The sequence below is a fragment of the Panthera leo genome, chromosome D1 (genome assembly GCF_018350215.1).
Source record: "Panthera leo isolate Ple1 chromosome D1, P.leo_Ple1_pat1.1, whole genome shotgun sequence".
Classification (NCBI taxonomy): domain Eukaryota; kingdom Metazoa; phylum Chordata; class Mammalia; order Carnivora; family Felidae; genus Panthera; species Panthera leo.
Genome location: NC_056688.1, coordinates 85,052,574 through 85,077,811, shown reverse-complemented (window position 1 = coordinate 85,077,811; position 25,238 = coordinate 85,052,574). Strand labels below are relative to the sequence as shown.

At 41.0% G+C, this 25,238-nt stretch overlaps 1 pseudogene; it reads right to left on the bottom strand.

Annotated features, from left to right (window-relative positions):
• Positions 1–2,539: 2,539 nt before the first annotated feature.
• LOC122201050 lies at positions 2,540–3,058 on the bottom strand (annotated as a pseudogene).
• Positions 3,059–25,238: the final 22,180 nt, after the last annotated feature.

Here is a 25,238-nt window from a genome sequence, read left to right as displayed (position 1 = left end):
TAGCAAGAGATCAATAAACATTACCTATTATTATTACTACTATTATTATTATTATTAATCTAAATGGCTTTTCTTAGAAGCCCTCAGTAGTCAGTGACACCCGAAATGAATATTCCATAGGTTTCCTCATATATCTTTAGGTTCTGTCCATTAAATTCTGACATTGCAGCTGTAAATAATTATAAATGAGCCCCAGGTGTACCTCAACTTCATGTATTTAAAACAGGAGCCAAAGAGTGATGATCCACCTCCCTTTTCCTTTTTGGACTAAATTTCCCTCTCTCTTATTTCTAAGATTAGGTGTCTAGGCACTGCTCTCCCCCTACTCCCTTTTATCTATTCATCCATCTGTCCATTCAATAGGCATTTATTACTGAGTACTAGGTATTGTTCATGCATGGATTCTACCTCAGAAATTTACGGTCTAGAGGGAAAGATAAGACTTGCACACACACATAGATGTAAGAGGAGTTAGAGAGTGCTAAGGGTCAGAAGGGATGGACGCAACACAGTGGAATTCAGAAGAAGTGGAGAATCACTGCTATTTCAGCAAACATACTATGTGCCCGTATAGATGGATGCTAGTGCACATACAAGAAAAATGAAAGCTACTCTTATTGTGCTTAAGGAATCTGAAGACCTGGAGAAAGAGAAAGCTAAAGCATGAGTTATTTCAGGTTATATTTCAGCATTAGTACCCTCAAGAGACCTTCAGTTGAAGAAAGAAATATCCCAAAGGTATCTGTAAAGAAACAAACAGAATAAAATAAAGCAAAATCTGGAACCCTCCTGCCTGGATAAAGATCCTTTGCAGGAAGAAAATTAATATGGCCCTTCCTGCCTTACCCCTGTAATCAGGCAAGGATTGTAATAGTAGGCACAGGATGCTTTTGTTGGTCCCTATTAACACTTGGCTTCTGTATTGGCTTTCTAGGGCTTCCATAACAAAGCACCATACACCGGGTGGCTTAAACAAGACAAATGTATTATGTCACAGTTCTAGATGCTAGAAGTCTAAAATCACGATGTCATTCCTTCTGAGAGCTGTAAAGGAGTGATCTGTTCCAAGCCTCCCACCTTGACTGGTAGACGACCATCTTCTCCCTGTAACTACATGCCATCTTCCTTCTATGTGTGTCATCTTTGTGTCCAAATTTCTTCTTTTTATAAAGAGACAGTCATTTTGATTACAGCCCATCCTAATTACCTGATTTTTAACTTTGTTAGTTTTGTAAAGACCTGCCTCCAAATAAGGTTACATTCTGAGGTACTGGGGTTAGGATTCCAACATATCTTTTTTTGGGGTCAGGGAACATAATTAAACCATAACATCTTCCAAGAACTAAAGATGGTGTTCATCAATCATTTTACCTAAACCATTGCCTAAAATGATAATTATCAATATCAGTTAAGTTCAAATCAGCACATATTTATTAAGTGCCTGGCATCTTTGGAACATAATAGTGGATGCTGCGGTAGCACACAGGTATAATGGAGATATGGACATGGTCTCTACCTGCTCAACCCTAGGATAGGACATCAGAAGCAAGGGAAAGACAAGATGAGATGGGCCCAAATAACCACACCACAAGGTTTGGTGTGGTGAGTTCTACAAGAGCATTGTGAGTGAAGAGCTTTGGAAATACATAAAGGACAGGGAGGCAAGGACATTTCAACCAGGCCTTGAAGGACTCATGAGATATCAAAGGCAGTGTTGGCAGGAAGAGCAGTTCAGGAGAAAGATGAGCTTGAGCTGAGATGTGGAGTAGGGAGATTCATTCATTCAGGTGAGTGAACTGGGGTGTAGTTGAATGAGAGAAGAACTTTTCAAACTTCGTATAAGCGCAGTCCCAGAAAATATTTAAAACAGACATGGTCTGGCTTAAAATCCCAATTGTTGTAGATATCTGCACAGCACAGTTGAACCCCCAAGGTGGGACTACAGCAACAGGAAGTCAGCCTGAAAAAGCAGGGTGTGGCCAGCTTTGGATATCCAATTGTTGCCATGGCCCTGGGGACCACTAGGAGGTATTACGAGGTTCCCAAGCAGAGAAGTAACTAAACCAGACTCTTCTGGTCATGATACATGAGATGGGTCAGAACAGGGAGAAATAACTTTGTCTTGAAGCAATACAGGTTTATAGAAATTTAATAAGAAAGTTATATATTGTTAAGTATGCAAAACTATAAAAAATGACCAAATACCCTCTGTTTTTCTGAGGCTGTTTGTGGCATCCTCACTACTAAGAAACCACTCCAAGCTGCAGAAAGAAGAAGGCAGATTTTCTATTTCTAGAAACCAAGATTGACAGCAATGTCATTGAAAACGTGGGACTTAGATTTACCCAGGCCTGTGTTTGAATTCCAGCTTCTACCAAAGTTCTTCAAGCCTGAGTATTGATTCTTTCATCTGAAAAAGAAAGAAAATTGCATCAACTTTATGTTATTATCATGGGGATTAAATAAGGTCATTTATTTATTTATTTACTTGCTTAGGTCGTCAAATGATCTTTCACTGAAATATTTTCCTTTGTAGTTCTTAACTAGCTGGGCATTCCACTGCACCACTATTCATATCTTCTGTGTCATGAGGGGGAGGTCATTGACATTGCATCCCACACATTAGGCAGCCCCCAAGATCTCTTTAATAGTTCCATAAAGTTCTCTGGCTAAAGATCAGTGTCACATCTGTCAGGCAATGTTGATAATCTTATTAAAAGTGATGTTTCCACTGTGCTTAATGTTTTTCTTCTTCTTTCTGTCCCTTGGCAGTTCCTTGAAGGCTTTGATAATCAGGGTAGAAGCAGAAGGTCCCACTTCAATCTAGACCTGTTTTGAATGGTCAGTTTCACTATAATCCTCAGACCCATCCAATTACTGGTTGTCTTGGCAATGTCATCACCAAACTCTTTTCAAGACAGACCCAGGGGACTGATCTTTAGGGCCAGGCAGACATGGCACCAACTTCCCCACTAGTCCAACTCAGGTATATAATTTTTATCTCATTGGAGTTGACCTTAGGTGGCATGGTGGAAGCAGCTGGTGTTGGATGAGCCTGGATTTGGGGCAACTAAAGACAGTTACACCTTTGCCACCTTGAGCCAAAAGTCAAAAGTAAGGCCATATATTTAAAGTCTTGAGCATAATGCTTGGAAATAGCATTCATAATGTGAGTGTTCTCCAAGAAAAATTAACCAACCGCATTAAGGGGAAGAAGGGCATTAGGTATACCTAGCAGAGTCATTCATGCTGATCTGATTGATGGATTTCTCTGATCTAGCCATATCTTTCCCTTTGTTGAGCAGAGTCTCTGCTAGCCAAGGCACATTACAGAGGCCCTATCCACATTTCTCCATTTAATTCCCATCGTCTTCTATTGGAGACCACTCAGGTGGTCTCTCTCCTATATTCTGATCTGCATTGATCCATTGATAAGTTGAGCCTACAAAAAGAGTTCTGGGCAACAAAATAGAGAAATTACTTTATCCACACTATCAAGAAGCCTACTTTGTGGGTACTATCAAGACAGAATGTGCAGCAAATTGGTGAAGGCCACACAGCATGTCAGAAGGACTGCACAGTAATTGAAAAGTATTGCTTGCACACTTTCAGGATCTGGGCAATCTCCCAGCAGACAATGGCATCGAGGAATAAACTATGCCATAAAGGATGGATTCCAGCTGCATCCAGGGCAAATGTCATGCATGTGCCTTGAGAAGTGCAGGAAAGGCATCGACTACTCCAATGGTTTCCAAGGGAGCATGTTTCCCATGAGGCTGAGACAAGAAAAGAGCTTTGTCAAAAACAGCCTCTGTGGTCACATTTCCCATTTTTAGTTTGACTCAGCATTTTAAGCTTTCTCGGTTGCCCATCTGGAGAAGCACTGCTGGCCCTCACTCTGGCATTTCCGGAGGGTGTCCAGGATTTCCATCTAGCCCTCCTGCTAACCTCCAACCCCCATCCACAGGGCTTGAATCACCAACTTCCCTCAGCATTTCCCACCTAGCTGGTGGCTGCACCATGCTTCCACAACCACCAAAGGGATGGTAAACTTACTGTTCGGAAGACTGAGTGAGGGCTTTGTTTTGCCTTATGAATTTGTTCATTTGGTGTCCTTCGCTTGGGCCTGTGAGGATGGGTTTTGATTGAATTTTAGACTTGAGATTGAGTTCCTAATGAACTCCATTGGGAGCCAGAAGAAGAATGAAGTGACAGAGGGACAGCTGATCTTTGACCCCAGCCCATTGAGGGCTGTTGTCATCACTGTTGGTGGCTGCTCCGAACAAGAATACATTGTCTCTCTGTCTATTGTGGACTTGCCTTCACAGTCAGTCTTCACAGGATGTACCCCTTTAATCAGGAAATGTGTTCTTGCACTTAGGGCAAAGGGTGGATGAGGAAGGCAGATCATGTAAGTTCAGCAATACTCCAGAGAGTCAGGACTTGAGAAGGAAACATTTGGAGAAAATGGTAATATTACTAAGAATTAAAAAATGAATTTAAAATAAATACTTATTGAATAGTTTCTATATATTATTTATATGGGTTGTTTTATTTAATCATTTCAATAACCCTGTGAAGTAAGCCCTCTCCCACTTTTCAAATAAAAAAATCTGAGGTTTAGTCTTAAAAAAAAAAGTTATCAGTGAGGTAGACCTATGATTCCATGATTTAATCCCAGGCAATGAATCTAGAGTCTATAAGTACTACTTGGTGTTCTCTCCATGAATCAGGAGGGAAGTTGAAATCCAAAGTGGCTTTAGGAGCTCCGCTAACCTCTCTATAATTAGAAAGACAAATACATCTGTGTGAGATGTTTCTTAGTTTCCTTTCTGACTATCCAAATAATCATTATCTTTCAAGGCTTTGGTCAAGGGCCCACTTCTCTGCAACTGCTTCCTTGAGAGATTTTCTGACTACCCATAATCCTTTCCATAACAATCATTTCAATCAAATTTGCTTAGAAATGCCTCATTAAAAAAGCTACTGTTATTCCCCCCACTCCCACCGCCGGCCCCCATTTTACAGATTAAAAACTGAACTTAGAGAAGGTTCACCTAAGACCTCATTTCTAACAAGTAACTGAGTCTGGATTTGAACCCAGGAGACCTGACACATAATCAATGTGCTTTATCTCTGTGTTATATTGTTTCCTCTCAATTAAAGGCCATATGATACACCTTTGTCAATCAATCAAGTAATCTATATTTTTTGTTTTCTTTTCTTTGCTGCAGTGCCCAGCAGCCTTGCCCTAGGCTCTCTAGAACTAGGTGCAGTTGTTCCCTCAAAGAACTTTCCTGTAGTTAGCAACAATTTTTGTGCAAGTTTTCTTTGTATAAACAATTAACACACTTGGAATTTGGGAGAAACTGCAGAAGAAAGTATAGTAGCTCTCAATGACTTTGGGGGAAATTATCTCGTCATGATTTATACTAGATTATACTAGATTATACATCTTATACTAGATGTTGTTTGTTATTTTGTTGTTGTTTTCTTTAGATTCTTTGATTCACATTGCTATGGGAGAGCCAAGGGAAAAAAAACTCAACTACTTCATACTGAAAGTGTGGAAAAATGCCATAGTTTCTTTGATTAGTGCCTAGGGTAGTTTTTTGTTTTCTTGAAATCAAGTCTGATTCCCAGATCCTACCACTTTAGAGTGGTGAGAAAAAATTCAGTCTTGGTAAATTACCAGGGTCCTTTTGCATCTCAAAGTAACATTCTACTTGAGAGGCTTTCTGGTCTGGAAATGGGAGGAGAAGAGATTGAAGGGATTTTGACCTCTTCCGTGAAACCAGTAGAAACCCTATAAGATAATATTCTCAGGATATGAACTAGAAAAAGAAAAGCCCACACTCCAAAAAAGATTGTAGGAGTACATGGATTTCTGGGTCATGGCTCTGGGTAGAAGTGGGAGAAATATCTCTCCTAAGAATCTATAAACTCAAGTCTACAGTCTATCAGATTTGGACCCCAAAAATCACAAGGTAAGCATGTAGTTCAAAGGGTCTCAGGTAATAATACTACCAGATGTCTGGCAGAAACACTGGAAATACTTATTTGGAAGACTAGACTTTAAACCAGGCTTCAAAAAATTACCATGGATAATAGTTCTAAAGAACATAAGCCAACAATAAAAAATGACTAAACATATGAGTGAATAAACCACCATGACTGAAAGTCAGTAGAAACAACCAAATGTAGAATCTGACCCACCAAGACTACAGGTGTTGAAATGATCTGGTTTGGAAAATAAAATGATATTTTAATATGTTTTTAAAATAAAAGTATTGAAATTTTGAGAAATGCAGAAGTTAAAAACTGAGAAGTTTAATAGACAAAGGAGACACATTGCAAAGGTATAAGAGATGTTTATTGGCATTTCAGAATTGCTAATTGAGAGAATTGGGAAAAGTCAATATTCAATATGATAATGGTTGACAGTTTTCTAGAATTCGTAATAGATACCAATCTTCACATTCAGAAAGACCTGTGGATTTTGTAGTGAAACTGAAAAATACCAAAGGCAAAGTGAAAACCTTGACACTATCCAGAAAGAAAATACAGATTAAATACAAAGATACAATAATTAGAATGACTATACACTTCTTAAAATCAACAGCAGAAAGCAGAAGACAGAGAATAGCTCAAGGATCTGAAAGAAAATCATTGTTACTTTAGAATCCTATAACCTACAAAACTGTATTTCAAGAATGAGATTTATATACAAACATTTTCAGGTACAAAAAAAGGTGTGCTACCAACAGATGCTCTCTTGCTGAGAGACCTTCTGAAGGATTTTCTTTTGTGAGAATGAAAACCTCAGAAGGAAGGCCCATGGTATTAAAAGTAATTGTTAGCAAAGAAAATATAAACATACGGGAAAATTTAGAGAAAACTGGATGTATAAAACAATAATGTTTAATATATTGGACAAAAATATGGACTGCCTGGGTGGCTCAGTCACTTAAGCATCCGACTTCGGCTCAGGTCATGATCTCACAATTCATGGGTTCGAGCCCCACGTAGGGCTCTGCTGACAGCTCAGAGCCTGGAGCCTGCTTTGGATTCTGTGTCTCCCTCTCTATCTGCTCCTCCCCCACTCACGATCTGTCTCTCTCCCTCAAAAATAAATAAACATTAAAAAAATGAAAAATATATATACTGGGCAAAAATAAATCAGGAAGCTATAATGAAAACCCAGTACAATAGTATTAAGTCAAGAGGGAGATGAACAGAGTTGGTGATCTAAACTCTTTTAAAGTGATTCACAGAAACATAAAAATTTTAACCATCTTTAAAAATGTATTTTCCAACTTACAGAATATTTTTTTTTCCTGAGCCATTTGAGAGTAAGTAGCATACCTGATGCTCCATTACTCCCGAATACTTATATGTGTGATTCCTGCAAACAAAAACATGCTCCTACATAGCCAAAGTAACCATCAGAATCAGTAAATTCACACTGAGACATTATTCCATCTAATCCTCATACCTATTCACATTTTCTCATCTGTCCTAATATCTTTTATAGCAAAAAGATCCTGTTCAAAATCCTGTGTTGCATTTGTCATATCTCTTTAGTCTAGTTCAATAATTTTTCCCTGAGTTTCATGACCTTGACACTTGAAAATTACAGACCAGTTGTTTTGTAGAATGTCCCTCATTTGGATTTGTCTGATGTTTCCTCATGATTAGATTTAAGCTAATACATCTTTGGCAGAAATAACACAGAACCGATGCTATTGCATCCTGTCCTGTGGTTGTCCTTTTCTGAAGAATGCTAAACCTGATCAGTTGATTAAAGTGATACATGCCAAGCTTTTCCACTCATTGTAGAAAAGCTACTCTTTTTTTTCTTTGGTAGTTAAAAAGTACTTAATAGAAAGTGTAATGAAACCACATAAATATGTCATTCTTCATCAATATTTCAATTAATTAATTAATTCATGTCATATGGACTCATGAGTTCTTATTTTATTAAATGCTTAATAATCCATTATTTTCATTATTTATTTTGATGTCTAAATTGTCCTCAACTTTATCAATGAAAAGCTCTTTGAGGTGACTGTTGTATTGTTTTGAAATGTCCCCAGAATTTTTTGAGTACTTTCCTACTTTATGGCATGAAAAGATGTTCCAGGCTCTTGCTTTTTCTTTGTAACCACCTCAGAGAGATCTTCCTGGCCCTGCTCTGGGTCTGACACCTTATACAGAACCACCATCTTGACTAGAAGCCCTCCTTAGCAGTCCACAGCCTGCCTCCCCACGTGACTACTCTCTTCACCATTCTTGAACTTTCAATATGCAGAACCAGAAGCCTGACTTTAATTCCTGCCCCACCCCTACCTCCCACCTCCTACATAGATACCTCCTTGTCCTATGTAGATTTCCTTCCAAAGGGTACAACCAACCCACCCACTTCAAGCTTCAACACTCTTCACCAAATTTCTCTTCCATGTTGTTGCTCTACACATTCTGATAAGGCTCTTATACCTTATTCCAGGCAACCTCCTCCAGGGACACTCTCTTCAATACCCTGTGCCAGGCTGTCACACCACAGGATCTGCCCCACCCCCACCCCCACCCCATGGAGACACCTTCTTTCCTCTGTTGCTCTCTGCCACCTCCACCCTGGTGTAGAGATCTACCTTGTCAGGCCCACCTAATGGATTTAAGACCCAATCACTTGAAAAGGGAAGGGAGGTAAAAAGAACAAAGGGGCAAAAACATGAAGGATGAAGCAAGGAGTGAAGGAAAAGGAAGGAAAAATGGGAAAAGAAGTGGAAATGGAAGGACTTCATTTATTTTAAATTTTTTAATGTTTATTTTTGAGAGAGAAAGAGACAGAGCATGAGTGGTGGAGGGGCAGAGAGAGAGGGAGACACAGAATCCAAAGGAGGCTCCAGGCTCTGAGCTGTCAGCACAGAGCCTGATGTGGGGCTCGAACCCACAAACCGTGAGCTCATGACCTGAGCTGAAGTCTGGCACTTAACCAACTGAGCCACCCAAGAGCCCTGGAAGGACTTTATTTTTAAAGCTTGTTAAACTAAAAATGATTGGTAAAAATTGAAGGTAATCCCTAAAAGGACAAAAATAAAGTATGTAACACACAAACTAGCAGGAAGGGGCAAAAATGGAATAAGGGAAAGGGAAACAAATGAAATCAACCTAAGAGAAGGCAAGAAGGGGTTAAAACAAGAGATAAACAAGTAGGATAGGAGGGACAAATAGAAAGTACTAGATAAGTTGGTAGAATTTAATCTAAATATACAATGAGGAAGAACTAAACTATTTTGTTAGAAGGTAAAGATTATCATATTGGACTCCGAAACAGAATCCATTTATACTCAGTTCACAGGAGCCAGATCTAGAACATCAGGGTACAGAAATTTAAAAGGCCTTGAGCCATGTCCCTTTGACTCCTGTCCTCATTATCTTGCTCTAGGGAAGCAAGAGGAATCAGAGTCGAAGCAGTTAAGAAAAGTTCTGCTCCCAATAGAGGACCCGCATAAGCTGTTAGAACCAGAGCAGAGTAATGAAGATCTCCCTGGAGGTCTGCAGAAAAAGAACAAGAGGAGCCTGGAACGTGTTTTTGTGTCATAAAGTAAGGCCGTGCTATGTTAGATTGCTGAGGACCTGTCAAAAGGGCACAGAGGCCAGTGTGAAGGGGCTTCCACTGGTCAAATCAAAGTGGTGCTTATGTCCAGTAGCTGCCTTCTCCGGGTCCATGGCTTTTTATCTGTGTTGGGTCAATGGGAGGCCGAGTTTGGGCTGACAATAGGAAGCCATCACCTGTGGTTTCGTCTCTACTCTCCTTTCGGTAGAATCTCCAGCACTGGAGTATCTTCTCTATTGCTACAGCCCCCTCTTGGTCACTGTGGTTCCACTTCTGCTGGGTGGCCACGACCCCTGGGCTTTGATATCATTTTCTCCCCTTTGCTTCCCCTCCCCACACGTGGTAGCAGCTTCTTGCCGTGGCTAATCTCCAAGTTGCCTCACCATCCCTGGTGGGTTTCTCAGATCTATAATGTGTGTAACCCATTTCCTGAATTAAATTCCCTCTGTTTAGATATTTAAGGAGGTTTCTATTTTCCTAATCGGACCCTGACAGATATTCCAGGCAAATACTAGCAAAAAGAAAGATGGCATAATTAATGTTAGTCAGAATAGACTTTAAGGCCGAAAGCAACGGTGAGATACAGAATATAATATTATTCTAAATTGTATGCACCTAATAACATACCAAAATATATGTGGCAAATATCAACAAATCTACAAAGAAAAATGGAGAAGTCACCTTCAGACTAGGTGACACTTAGCACATTTATCTTAGTAAATTATAGCTTTCACTGTCAAGGAGTCAAATTAAGAAACTTGATCTAGCAGACATGATAGAATACCACTCCAATAACTAGAGAACATATATTTTTTTCCCAAGTACACATGGAGGCCATTTCACCTTTTAGGCCATAAAGGAGGGCTTAACAAATTTCAGAGCATCACACAGACCATAATCCCAACCGTCACACAGTATGTCAGGAATCAATAACAAAAAGACGATGAAAATAACCATATGCATTTGGGGGGAGGCACATGATATAAAAAGAAATCACAATGGAAATTTTAAAATATGTATAACTGAAAAATAATGGGAAAAGTAAAACAGTACTGAGAGAATTTGATGTCTTGTAAATGTATAAGAAAAGAAAGACTGAAAAGTAAGAACTTTAAAAGAACAGCAGAACAAACCCAAGGAAAGTAGAGGAAAGAAAATGCTAGAGTAGGAGCAAGCAGATACAATGAAAATACGGTTGTAAAAATTAAAGCTGCACTTTAATATTTAATATCATTCAAAATGTGAGTTTCACCTTTGCTCAACAGGAGTTTTATGGCAATGAAATGATTTTTAGAGGGTAACTAGGTGGTGGAAGAGAAAATTCTGTTATTGGGCTCCTGCTGTTATTATTATGTCATTCAAGTCTAAAAGCTTATCTCAAAGGAGTTTCTAATGGTAAACTTTCAATTTTTGACTTTTTCTGGGATTTTCACCATGATCCATTTTGACTTTATTTTTGTGACAGGTGTAAGGTCTCTGTGTAGACTCATGTGGATGTTCAGTTGTCCAACGCCATTTGTTGAAAAGACTATCTGTTCCATTGCATTGCCTTTACTCCTTTGTCAAAGATCAGTCACCGATATTCATATGGTTCTATTTCTGGTCTCTCTATTCTGTTCTGTTGATCTATTTGTCTATTCTTTGCCAACAGTGCACTGTCTTGATGACTGCAGATTTATAGTCTTAAATTCGGGTAGCGTCTATCTTTAGACTTTGTTCTTCTACTTCACTATTGAGTTGGCCATCGTGGGTCTTTTGCCTCTCCATATAAACTTTAGAATCAGTTTGTTGATATCCCTAAAATAACTTGCTGGGATTTTGATTGTGATTTTGTTGAATCTATTCATCAAGTTATGAAGAACTAATATCTTGGTGATAATGTCTTTCAATCTATGAACATGGAATATCTCTTTGTTTGGTTATGCTTTGATTTCTTTCATCAGAGTTTTATAGTTCTCTTCACATAGATTTTGTATATGTTTTGTTAGGTTTTACTTACGTATTTCATTCTTGGGGTATTATTAATGTAAATGGCAATGTGTTTTTAATTTCATTGCTCGTATATGGGAAAGCAGCTGACTTTTGTATATTAATTTATATCCTGCAACCTTACTATAATCTCTTGTTAGTTTCAGTTTTTTGGTGATTCTTTTGGATTTTCTATAAAGGCAATCACGTCACCTGCAAACAAACACAATTTTATTTCTTCCTTCCCAATGTCTATACCTTTTTAAATTTTTTCTTGTTTATTGCATTAGCCAGGACTTCCAATAGGATGTTGAAAAGCACTGATGAGAAGAGAGGTTCTTGTTTTCATCTTAATCTTATTAAGAATTCTTCGAGTTTTGATTGTCTATTTCTTGTGTATATGTTTTAGTAGATTGTGTCTTTCAAGGAATCAATCTATTTCATTGAGGTTATCTAATTTGTGGACACAAGAGTGTTTTAACAATAAAACAATTGGAAACAAACCATATGTACACCAACATTAGATAGATAAATTGTGGTCTAACCATCTAATGAGATACTATGTAGCAATGAAAATATGTGACCCACAGAGTGTTTCTCAGCCTTTTGTTTTCTTTCATTATAATACCCCTAAGAGATGTTTTCTTCTGGGCACCTGGGTGGCTCAGTTAAGCATCTGACTCTTGATTTCGGCTCAGGTCATGATCTCACAGTTCAGTTAGTGAGATAGAGCCTCACTTCCATCTCTGCGCTGACAGCACAGAGCCTACTTGAGATTGTCTCTCTCCCTCTCTCTCTGCCCTTCCCTCACTCTCTTGCTCTCTAAAAAATAAATAAATAAACCTAAAAAAATTTTTAAAGATGTTTTCAAACTTTTTTTTTTTTACTGATAGCCCCCTATGAAACTTCAACACCATTGACAAACTATTTATATACTGTATGCATATCTTTGCTTTATACATTAAAAGAGTGAGAGTTTTCTGTACTGCCAGAACCAGTTTTCACTCCATTAAGAATGCATGATTCATTCATCAATATGGATGAATCCTAAAAACATATATAATTCTCTTCCTATTAGGTTCAACAGGCAGCAGTAAACAATATGTTGTTTAAGGATACACACATATGCGGTAAAACTAGAAAGAAAAACAAGGATGTGATAAATACAAAACGTCTTTAATAGTTGCCGCTACAGTGCAAGTAGGTAGAGAGATAGGTGAGTCATGTAGGAAATTTTAAGTTAGTGGCAAATTCTCCTTCTTAAGCTGTTTGCTTCGTACTGACAAGACAATGGGCCCCAAATGGCATCGCTTATGCTGAGCCCTGTGTCACCCAACCAACACTTAATTACAGTTTCAGCCTTTTCCAGAAATGGAATCTTCAACCAGTTGATCAGGAACTACCCGATGGACACTAGTGAGATAATCGGCCCGATTGACCCCTACCATTCCCTAAAGGAGAGTGACCTTGCCATGACCAATCCACTTTTTGCTAATATAACTTCCTTGTTCCTATTCCCTTCTGCCTATAAAAGGCTTTCATTCTGTACAGCCCCTGAGAGCTTCTTTCTGTCTACTAGATGGGATCCTGATCCACGAATCGTTGAGTAAAGCCAAAAAGATCTTTAAAAGGTACTCAGTTGAATTTTTTTTAAAACAGTTCATAGATGTTTTTAGACTTATTATTATTATTATTTAAAATGAAAATACATGCTACATGCATTCTTCTGCATATATCTCATGTTACCCAATAATTGCAGCATGATGGGATAAGTGCACTTGCAGAGGTAGATTTAAGTAAATGTTACAAAATTCAGAGAAGATTCAGAGAGATGACATGGGGGGACACTTTTTGGAGGATACACAGAAGTCTACCAGGTAGAAGCAGAGAAGGCAATTCATGCAGAGGGTTCAAATGCATTAAGTAGCTTTTACTTTGGAGGAACTATAAAAAGTTCAATACACTTTGGGCCAAGTGTGGGGGGAATGCGAGCTATTGACTCGATAAATGCAGAAGGATTAAAACGACAAAAAGAGGGACATTATTTCTGTAAGTTTTTTCATGGTAAGTTATCTCATGCTCGAAGTAGAATAAAGTGATCTGAACCTTTCTTTTAAATAAAACGACCAGCCCCGCCTCTGAGCGTAGAGTTCTAATCCTTGGCCAAACAAGCTGAGAGGTATGCATTGCCGTCTGCATCCACTCATCCTTCTTCCCATTTGGCCTTGCAAAATTGTTCTTTTTCAAAGTTCAAGTTTTTTAATCCCTCTGTCAAGGCTTCACTAATTAAAGCCCAAACAACCTTAAAAGCAAATGAGCATTTGGGGCCACTGGGCACCATTCCATGGCTCTGGATCCATTGTTTTTGTTTCTTAATACTCAACAAGACGTCTTTGTTTAATTCTGAGCTTCCACAAGTGCTTTTTTCTCACTTTGAGTATTCTCCCCCTCCCATCTGCCTCTCGTGGAGCTCACCACAATCAGTACAACAAAATTCCACCTAAAAGCGGCACATCTCTTTTGAGGTCACATGATGTGGTTCTCTGTAAATGCTCACCACCTGTGCCAACCCTTCAGCCCAGTTGCCACTCGAAGTCGCTTCATGTGTATAATTTCCAAGACAGAAAGGTAGATGCACAGTGTATACTAAGTGCAAAGAGCAATGCATTCCTAACGAGAGAAAATGGGATTTCTCTTGAGGTCCTGCATGGGTATATTTTAAGAAAGTCATAGTTCATGGGTAAGCCTCCCCCTCCGGTTTCCCCTGTCATATCTGGGAAACAAAAGGAAGGCAGAAAGCAGCTGTCTGCTTCTATGCTTGCAAAGTTGATAGTGGATCATCAGTAAAATAAAAGCTTTTGACTCTTGCTCGGTGGATTACTAGCAAGAAGAAGAAGAAGAGGAAGAAGAAGCAAGCAGAAGAATGAAAAGAAGGAGGAGGAGAGAAAAAAAAGAAAAAAAAGAGAATGTTAGTGACCACACATGAACACATCCTGAGACTGCGTGATCTCTTTACGAGTTAAAAACATTGCATTTTGATCATGCTTGTCTTATTTTCCTCTGTGACAACCCTTACCTTTTTTTTTTTTTTTTACCTTTGATGGATAGCATTTTCATTCAAAGATTTTTCCATCTTTGTAAGTTAAATCGTTTCTTGAAAGTAATTGCAATGCCCCATTCTTGGTAAATCAATAAGAAAAAAAAGTGTCCATCATGTGGATCTTTGCCTCCTTAAGAACATAAGTAGCATGTGTTATACAAATTAACAAAGTTCAAAACAGTGTAATAGGTTTGTCTCTCTTTTCCCTCCTGATCAGATAAAATCAAAGCCTCCCTAATGAATGCTCCACCATTTTCTCTTAGATCTGGGTATTAGTTGTGTCTTTGAAAGCGATTGATAAGCCTCTGCATAACAAAAAGGTCTCTCCCCCTCCTCATTCAGAAAGTCTTGGAAACTAAGTTTACTCTGATGCCTAGGAGGCTTGTTTGGGGTTTACTCTGATGCCTAGGAGGCTTGTTTGGGGTTTACTCTGATGCCTAGGAGGCTTCTTTGGGGTGATTAGCTTCTTCCCACAGTTGGGGAAGCAGCTATCACCACTTGGAATGTACTATCTGGACATATTAATCATGCATCAGCACAGGGCCATTGGTGGAGGAGAAGGTTAACTTCTGAATGATGGATTTTAGTCACTTGCATACCCTATTTGAATCATGAAAATAAACAGTGTCACCCAAAGATCAACATAAGCTGTATCACCTTGTTTAAATGTTTAAATTAAAATGGTTCAAGACCCACCACAGGTCAGTGGAAAACCAACAACTAGCCACCTCCTCCTTGAGCCTCCCAAAGTCCCTGGGGATTCCCAGGGGGTTTACACGTCTCTTAGTCACTCTTACTCTTGCTAATTCCTTCCTTTGAATCCTCATTTTTACAGGCATCTCCTCTCCTGCAGTTGGATCTGTCTTTCAAGATAGCATAGAGGTTAAGGGCACGGGTGATGTCACTTGTAGCTGGATGGCTGTGGGCAATCCACTCATCCACTCTGCCTCAGTTTCTCCATCTGTAAAACAGGGCTAATAGAACACCTCCTCTGAGGTTGTTGTCTGCATTAAATGAGCAGAAAGCAGGTGGAAGAGGACTGGCACAGACGAAAAGCTCCCTAAGTGTTAGTTATTGCTCTCCCTATTCCTCCCCTCCCCTCTTCTCTCTGCATCTGTAAGCATTCTCTGCAAGCACAACATTTGACTCCTCTCAGCAGTCATAGAAGGGAGTGATTACAATTCCTCTGCTAGTCCTGCTCCAGGCAAGTTCACTGACCAACTTCTCAGTCCCCCAGTCTCCCCCTAGACATGTGGGTGGCTTGAGCTGCTCTTCTTCTGTGCCCTCCCCCCCACCTTCCTTCTTCTTATTGGCCCCCTCATTTTCTCAGCTCAGCCTCCTCTCCTGGACCCCCACCCCCCCCAAAGCCCCCACTATTTAGTAGAATGGTTCAGCATACTCTACTGAGTATCCATGCCTCAGAAGCTTTAGCATTTAGACACTAGGAGGACTTTTCGGGCATCTTCCTAAATAAAGAGCCTTTCAAGAAAGGAAGTATGACAGTCCCCCAGCAGCAGAAGCAGCTGCCGGAAATTAGAATTTTTAAAGGTCGTTTGTTTTCCATTACACTAATAATAAAACTAATAGTGGGTGAAGATGGTCGGAGGTATAAACTTCCACCTACAAGGCAGATAAGTTCTGAGGATGTAGTATACAGCTTGGTGACCCGAGGTAACAAACTGTATGGTGTATTTGAAGGTTGCTGAGAGAGTAGATCTTAAAAGTTATCCTTACAAGGAAAAAAGTTGTAACTTTGTGACGTGATGACTATTAACTAAACTAATTGTGGTGATCATTTTTCTATATATACACTTATCAAATCATTATGATGTACAGCTAAAACGAAACAGTATTACGTTCCAATTATATTTCAACAAAAGGGGAAAAAAGAATTCATGCTACAACGTGTTTTGCAAACATCCCAGCTGCTTCCCATCCGCTGTTATCATGGTCCAGTGAAATGCCACCTCAGCTTTCTGTGTCTCAATCTCCTCATCTGAAAAACAGAGAAAAATGATGTAATACAAGGACAGCCCTTGAAACAGTACCTGGTACTTAGTAACCGCTAGTGAATCCAATCATCACTCTTACTACCGCCATTCAACAAATAATGGAATGAAAGCTGGGAGCTGAGGGTTCCCTTGTTCAGGTTTACAGAGGAAAAAGGGGGGTAGGTCAAGATTTTATTCCAGGCTGCCTGCTTCAAAGTTCATCTTCTGCTTCTCTTGAATCAAGGGCTAGCCCCAGTAATAGTGTCTAAACCCACATGTATAGTTTCTGAGCTGAGGAATCTAAATGGAGGATTCAACGAGTTAAAAACAAACATCAGGACATTTTACATAAAACTCTAGATAGAGAACTTCTCTTTAAAAATTGCAAGTGGTTAGCCCACGTTTGTGGATGGAAACTGCCAGTGAGAGCACAGTATCTGCTGTTTTTCTAGAAAATGACCTCTCCACTTCTGTGCCACATTTGGCTTTGTTTTAGTTTGTTTTGGTTTTTGTTTTATTTTTTGTTTGTTTGTGTAATGGTTTCAGGAGTAGAATTTAGTGATTCATCACTTGCATATAACACCCAGTGCTCATCCCAGTGAGTGCCCCCCTTGATGCCCATCATGCATTTAGCCCATCCCCTACTCCCCTCCCCTCCAGTAACCCTCAGTTTGTTCTCTATATTTAAGAGTCTCGTATGGTTTGCCTCCCTCTCTGTTTTTGTCTTATTTGGGCTTCCTTTCCCCTATATTCATCTGTTTGCTTTGGTTTCTTACCAGCCTGCACCCTGTGACATTTCATTTGCGCCTCATACCCTTACCATGGCTGACCTAACATGAGTGAAATTGATAATTAACAAATCATCCCTTTCAATGATGCAGCAGACACTTCAGCAGGAGACCCTATTAGACCGACTCTGTGGTGCCACAGTAACAAAATGCCCAAAATTCCTTTCACACCAGAATCTTTAACAGCTTTTTCAGAATTGCCTCTTTCCTTGCCCTGGCCACTGTCAAGTAAATGGACTTGAAGAATCTTCCACAATTGCTCAGGTCATTTACTCTGAAAGCTCTGTGGAGGTTCTGAAACTTCTCTAAACATGTCCATGACATAGGTTTGGACACAGCTAAGGAGTCTGTGGTCATACTCATGACAGGTCTGCTTAAGACATTTTCCAGAGTGCGTTTCCTTGACTCATGGCAGCAGGATGCTAACCCGCCTCCCCACCACCGATTCCCATGGCTTCAATTCATCTTGGATTCAACTGACAGAATAATCTGCCTCAAACATCGATCTTATTACAACCTTCACCTGCTCAAGACCCGACAGAACCTCCCTGTTGCTGCCTGCAGCCAATCCCCCCTTTCAGTCTAGCATTCAAGGCCCTTGTCAATTATGCTGTCCCTGGTGGAAATCTCCAGTCTTATCTCAAATTTCTCTGCGACATGGCTCCTCTGCTCCAGATAAATCAGTCTATGAGCTGTCTGTACTTCTGGGCTTCCATTCATGCTTCACTTGCCAGAAGCCATTCCTGAATTTCCCCTCAATCTAATCATACCTTTCCCCCCCTTCCTGTGTGCCCTTATGATATACATATTTAATAAGGATTCTGTCCCTGAAATTAGCTCTGTTTTCATGCTTTATCCATGAAAGTATATCCATGCTTTATGTAATTTTCATGCTTTTTTGTAGATGGAAAAATACTATACTAATATCCACCACTCTCCCCTTTTGTATTCATAACAGACATTACTAGTTAATCATGGCACATTTTCCCACAGCCTGTGTATCTCTCTGTACATTAAGCTCCAGGTAACCACCACAAGTCAGTTGGAGTTGACTATAAGATGCCGTCTCTGTTCTAGATTAGAACATCTTCACAGTTCTAAATGGTGGACATGGGAAAGCTCAGCAGGAGGACAGGGGCAAAGAAGATGGCCTTATTTTTTGGCCTTCTATTTTCTCCCTGAAGTTCAGTGCTCTCTATGTGAGATGAATAGGTCATGGTCAAGAGAATCTGTGTCCCCAAGATTTCTGACTGTTCCCCATGAATTCATCTCAAAGGCTTCACGGACTCTCCTCACTGCAACCAAATGGCTACAACATGTTCAGTCCTTTCTATACCTTGTTAGCTTAAAGCTCAATGAAGAAGAGCAATATTTCCACCCAGGTATCAGAGAGAAGCTCTTTGCACTTCAGTGGCTCTGATTTTCACATGATCATGAAAAATGGGATGGAGAGTGGGGAGACGTGAAATGCTCTAATTGGTCAGGACTGGGTCTCATGTTCCACCTTTAAAACCGGCATAGTCATGCAAAGAAAAGTTGAGAGTGCCAGAAGACTCGAAGGTGCTTGGTATTAGTTATCTAGAAGACTATGTCCTCATATCCACCACGTAGGGGACATTAGTCTAGGTTCTGAGGATACGGTAGTGGATAAAATGAAGCTACATCATCCTGGAGCTTATTCTCTAGTCGGAAAATACAGAAAATAAACAAATAAACATGTATATAATAAGCCAGGTAGAAATAATTGCTTCATAAACATGTAAAGCAGGATAAGCAAAATAGTAAGGGCGTGAGGCAAATGGAGCGGTGGAATGTATGGCCATTCCAATTTTATGTGGAGTGGTTGGAGAGGGCACTTCTGTTAAGGTGACACTTAAAAATGCACTAAAATTACTGAGGGAGAAAACTAGATGGAGACACGTAAGGGATGAGCATTTCACACAGAAGGAACAGCAAAGGCAAATGCCCTGAGGTGGCAGAATGGCTGGAGGTTTGAGGATCATCCAGGAGGCCAATGTGGCTGGAGCAGAGTGAACAAGGAGGAGAGAGGTAGGTGGTGAGATCAGAGGTTAAGTGCAGGGGAATGAGAACAGGGAACAGATACTGGAAGGTCTTTAAGGCCATTGCAAAGACTTTGGCTCTTAGTATGAGTGAAAGGGAAGGCCATTGGAGAGTGTTGAGCAGGTGGTGATACAACCTAACTTACATCCTAAAAGAATCATTTTCATTTCTCTGTGCTGCCAGGGTGGGTGTGGAAGGGACAGAGGGAGTAGGGTGATATTCCAGGAGCCTACTTTTTGTTTTTAAGTTTTTTTAATGTTTATTTATTTTTGAGAGAGAGAGAGAGACAGAGCATGAACAGGGGAGGGTCAGAGAGAGAGGGAGACACAGAATCCAAAGCAGGCTCTAGGCTCTGAGCTGTCAGCACAGAGCCCGACGTGAGGCTCGAACTCACAGACCGCAAGATCATGACCTGAGTGGAAGTCGGTCGCTTAACCGACCAAGCCATCCAGGTGCCCCCCAAGAGCCTACTTTAATTTTCAGGCAGAAGATGGTGGTTTGTACCAGTGTGGTGGTGACATAAATAGCAAGAAGTGGTTACACATGGGAAATATTTTGAAGGTAGGACAGATGAGATGTGCTGACAGATGGGGTGTGGGAAGAGGAAGCAGGAATAACCCCAAAGTTCTTGGCCTGAACAAAGGAAAGGATGGCATTGCCATAGGGAAGACCGAGGGAAGAGCCGACTTAGGGGAGAGTGGATTTGAATATTTTAATGCTAAGAAGAGATTGCAAGTCAATTATTGTTATATGGTCTCATGTTCAAGAGAGAGAGGTGTGGGTTGAAGATTTGAGCTTGGGAATGTCAGCATCGAGATGGAATTTAAAGTCATGAGAAGAATCAGAAAGAATGGAATCTTGCCATTTGCAACAACGCGGATGGAACTAGAGGGTATTGTGCTACGTGAAATAAGTCAGTCAGAGGAAGACAAATATCATATGACTTCACTCATATGAGGAATTTAAGATACAAAACAGATGAACATAAGGGAAGGGAAAGAAAAAGAATATAAAAACAAGGGGGACAAAACGTGAGAGACTTAAATACAGAGACAATCTGAGAGTTGCTGGAGGGGTTGTGCGTGGGGGGAGGGGCTAAATGGGCAAAGGGCTTTGAGGAGGACACCTGTTGGGATGAACACTGGGTGTTATACATAGGGGATGGATCACTGGAATCTCCTCTTGAAAACATTATTCCACTATATGCTAACTAACTTGGATGCAAATTAAAAATAAGTAAGTAAATAAATAAATATAAAGTCATGAGAAGAAATATGGAAACCAAGGTGTTTGTACAGATAGATGAGCAAAGACACCCTAGGTCTGAGCCTGGGATTCCTCCACAGCAGGAACTGAGACAAAAATCTCCATTAGCAGTGGTTCTTAGTACAAACGGCTCCCTTCCCAGGACTGCACGTTTGGAATCTTTTTTTTTTTTTCTTCCTTTTTCTATTTTTTTTTCCTTTCTGGTGTGACTTTTTGGTGAACTCCAATTTTCCTTTTTGAATAAGATTTTTCTATCTCATCTTAAACTCTGTGAATGTTTTCCGTGCTTAGCCCCCTGAATATTGACACACCGGGAAGGCTGGCCTAAATTGAGCAGCCAAAGCAAATGCTGAGAGAGCCAAGAACAGAGCTCAGGTTGATCTTGGAAAGCTAGACCACCAGGCCTTGGCTCTCAGGGCCAGGCCGACGGGCATTGGAGCAGAAAAGGCAATTGGCACAGGGTGGGTGATGCCATAGCCTGGTCGGGTAGCCCTGTCCTCCTGCTTCACAGGCACTTGCTGGGGCATGGGAAGGTCAGTTGGGTCAGGGCTTTTACATTGGTGCCTCCAGGAATCTGGGTTAGCGTCCTGGTCACCAGTGCTCAAGAGAGTAAAGGGGTTCCTCTGTCCCCATTGGCTGGTCTGATTAATCTGGCGCCTAATCAGGCACTTTTGAAGGGGAGGTGGGGGGTGGGGGGGGGATAAAAGAATAGCACACCTGTTTTCACTTGACTCCAATCCTGAAATAATTCTGTGGCTCCTACAAGATTTGAAACAAATTAAATTTGAAAGGGCAGAGAGGGCAGCTTTGAATGGTAGCCTCTGTCAAGAAATGTGGGCTTTTGCTCCAGGAAATGGCTTAACTGGGAGATTGAGTCCCCTGGCTGTGGTGGCTGAGGTGGCTGTTAGTGCATGACCGTGACTCGGGCACTGTGTGCTGAGTGCTTTTGCCTTGTTATCTCTGGCATCAAGCTTTTGCTTTCTGGACTTTGATAATGTCAGGGCAAGGTTATAAGAGTATCAACATGAAAGACAGTTGTCAATAGCGGAAGGTACACAACACTGTTTAGGGAACCTGTGTTTTAAGTAAAGACACATTTATACAGGGAAGCGGTGGCATGATTCTGTCCAGCCTAACCCATGGAAGATGATTGTTCAACAGGACCCTTAGAATAATCGGCTTATCCCTTTTTTAACAAATGAAGTGACTGACCCCTGAAGAAGTTACTGTTATAGGCAAAGCTAGAATATACCTAAAGTAGGGGCTCCAGGCTGGAGCCCTACCTGCACTTATCTTTCAAGGAGTCCCCAAGATAAATTGCGGGAAGCATTGTGAGGAGAGTCCCAGATCTCCACCTGCCTCCACGAGGACCTCTGTGTAGTTCAGCATGTTGGAAATAGATGGGCAGGAGTGGGACAGGAGGAAAAATCTTCCCTCTGAACCAAAGGCCCAAGAGCTGCAATGATGAGAAAGAGAAGATGGTCCCTGCCAGGCTCTGGGTGGTGACAGATCCCTCCTTCTTCCTCTGCTCACCCTTTACCCACAAATGTTTATCGAGCACCCCCAGTGCCAAGCAGAGGGCTGCTAAGATGGAAACTGGTAAGTGGGTTTCTCATACTTCTAGGTCTGTCACTTTAATCTCTGTCATAGACACAGCCAGATGTGACCAGTGTGGCAACCTGTCCCCCTGATCTGTTGCCAAGGAGGGCTTTTGACAGAGAAGTTGAGAGAGTGGAGGTCACTGACCTTTATGGTCTCCGTCACTAATGTCTCCTTGTCAGCAGGCAGAATTTTCCTGCCTGGAACCTAGGGCAGCTGATTAAGCACTCCTACTGGCCCCGGGTCTGATCCTGGCTGATTTTAAGGCCTGCCTTCATCTGCTCCACAGAAAGAGAATCCAGAATACCTGACTGCAAGGCCACTTTGACCTTTGCATCGGGATCCTTGCAGACCAAAACATTTCAGTCAGGCCACAGCATAAAGCCCTCTCTAATGAGGGTTTGTCAAGACCTTCTGTTTGATCAGGGGTGGATTCTGTCCCCGTGTCAATTTTCCTTCTTACTGATGTTCCTGTGGCCTTTGATAGCACACCTCACACACACGTACGTGTGTCTTTCATGCTCCTGTGCCTCTTGGGCAGGGGTCTGCCAAGCCACCATTAATATGCAACTCAGTGCAGCTTGAGGGAGGAAGTGATAGAAATAAAAAAAGCCAAGGCTCCCTTTCTTGCAAACTCGGGAAACCCACCCTACATGTGTATTAAAATGGAGTTCGTTCCCCAGAGAAAGAGATCCACTGAACAAATTGTAGACCCTGTGTCAGTGGCATTTCAGAATTCAAACTGTTTACTGTCTTCTGAAACATAAAGGATTCTCCTTCGGTTTTGCCCAGTCCTAATCGGTCACTGTGTTGGTGAAAGATTTTTGGTTGTGAACAGTGCAGGCCAATTCTGGAAAACTAAAGCAAAGAGAGAAGGTTTGGAGGCTGAGACTAGGTTTAGAAAGAGGACAGGGGCACCTGGGTGGCTCAGTCAGTTAAGCACCTGACTTTGTTTTGGCTCAGGTCGTGATCTACCGTTCGTGGGTTCAAGCCCCACATCGGTCTCTGTGCTGTCAGCACAGAGCCTGGAGTCTGCTTGGGATTCTATCTCCCTCTCTCTCTGCCTTTCCCTGCTTGTGCTCATTCTTTCTTTCTCAAAAAGAAAATAAAATAAGCATTAGAAAGAAAGAAAGAAAGAGGACAGTGGAGCCTGGGTGGCTCAGTTGGTTAAGCGACAGACTCTTGATATGGGTTCAGGTGGTGATCTCACAGTTCCTTAGTTTGATTCTGTCTCTCCCTCTCTCTCCGCTCCTCTCCTGTTAGTGTTCTCTCTCTCTCTCTGTATCAAAATAAATAAATAAAGTTAAAAAAAAAAAAAAAAGAAAGAGGACAAAAGCCCACGCAGTCTAGATATGAGCAGAGCTATTTACCCAGCTATGCTAAGCACTACTTCTGGAATAAATGTCTTCCACCTAGTCTCCCATTCTTGCATTAAAACAATTTTTTTAATGTTATTTATTTTTGAGAGAGAGAAAGACAGAGCATGAGCAGGGGAGGGGCAGAGAGAGAGGGAGGGAGACACAGAATCCAAAGCAGGCTCCAGGCTCTGAGCTGTCAGCACAGAGCCCCATGCAGGGCTCGAACTCACAAACCACAAGATCATGACCTGAGCCGAAGTTGGATGCTTAACCGACGGAACCACCCAGGCACTCCCCACACCCCTTTCTTGCATTTTTATACAAGGATAGAGAATCTGTTGGGCCCAGCTTGGGTGATGTGACTACTCCTTGAGTGGCCAGGTACATTCAATGTGAGAGGTAATTCTTCAGAGGATCCAGATGGATCTCTCTTCACTGGAGGGACTGATTCCAGATGGGCAAAGACATCCACACCTAAGCTACAGTTGGCAAACCCTGTTCAATCTATTTCCTTCCATCCAGCCCCAGAGCCTCTCCTGTGATGAGGTCTACCTCAAAGGGATGCTATAAGGAGAAAAAGAAACAGCATAAGGAATTCCTTAGCCTAATGTCTAGCATTTAGGATGTTATTAATTGCATTTGAACTTGAACAGACTTTCTAAGTGATTTCTACCCCCTGTCTCCCTCACCCCCAGTCTATCCTCCAGATCACAGCCAAAATAAACTTTCTGAAATGCAAATCTAATCATGTCCTGCCTCTCCTCAAGAACTCCTGATGGCTCCCACTGCCTACAGAAAAGTCTCAAATTATTAGCCCAAGTTAGGCTGCATATTCACTCTTTCATATTTAGTAATATCCTGGTGAAAGTTTAATAATTAGTGCTCTGTGGGTGGAGGGGCAGGAAATGAATGCATACATATACATACATTAGTGTATTATAAATTTTACTGATATAACAGATGTGTAGAAAACTCTTTACAAATAATAATAGTAATAATAATGGGGAGCTACTTAAAGGTGTCAATACCAGAAAGTGAGGACCATGTGAGGCTATCTTGGAGTCTGGGGACAACAGCCTGTAATGAATCAAAACTCCCTCTATTCTTCTTGTATTTAGACCACTGGAGGAGAAGGTGAGGTCTTTCAAGTTGCTTCACAATTGGCCTTTAGAAGTTTAAGCTGCTGGTATTAATGACTCCTAGAAACTTTGGTGCTATAACATAGCAATATTAGCTGCTAGAAGTTTGGATATAAAAATGTTGCTGGAGGATGTAGCCAAAACTTTCTCCTTAGCTTCTAAACACACACACACTGCCACAATTCCCTTGCTGCCTGTCGAATTTTCACAACAGACATCTTCTTCCTGAGCTGAAGTGAAATTAGGCATTTCTGGGTAATCCCACAGTTTTCCTAATCGAATCCACACACTTGCTTAAGGCAAGTGTATATTCCACAAAAGTAAGTGCAGCTCAGGGGGCCAAGTTTTC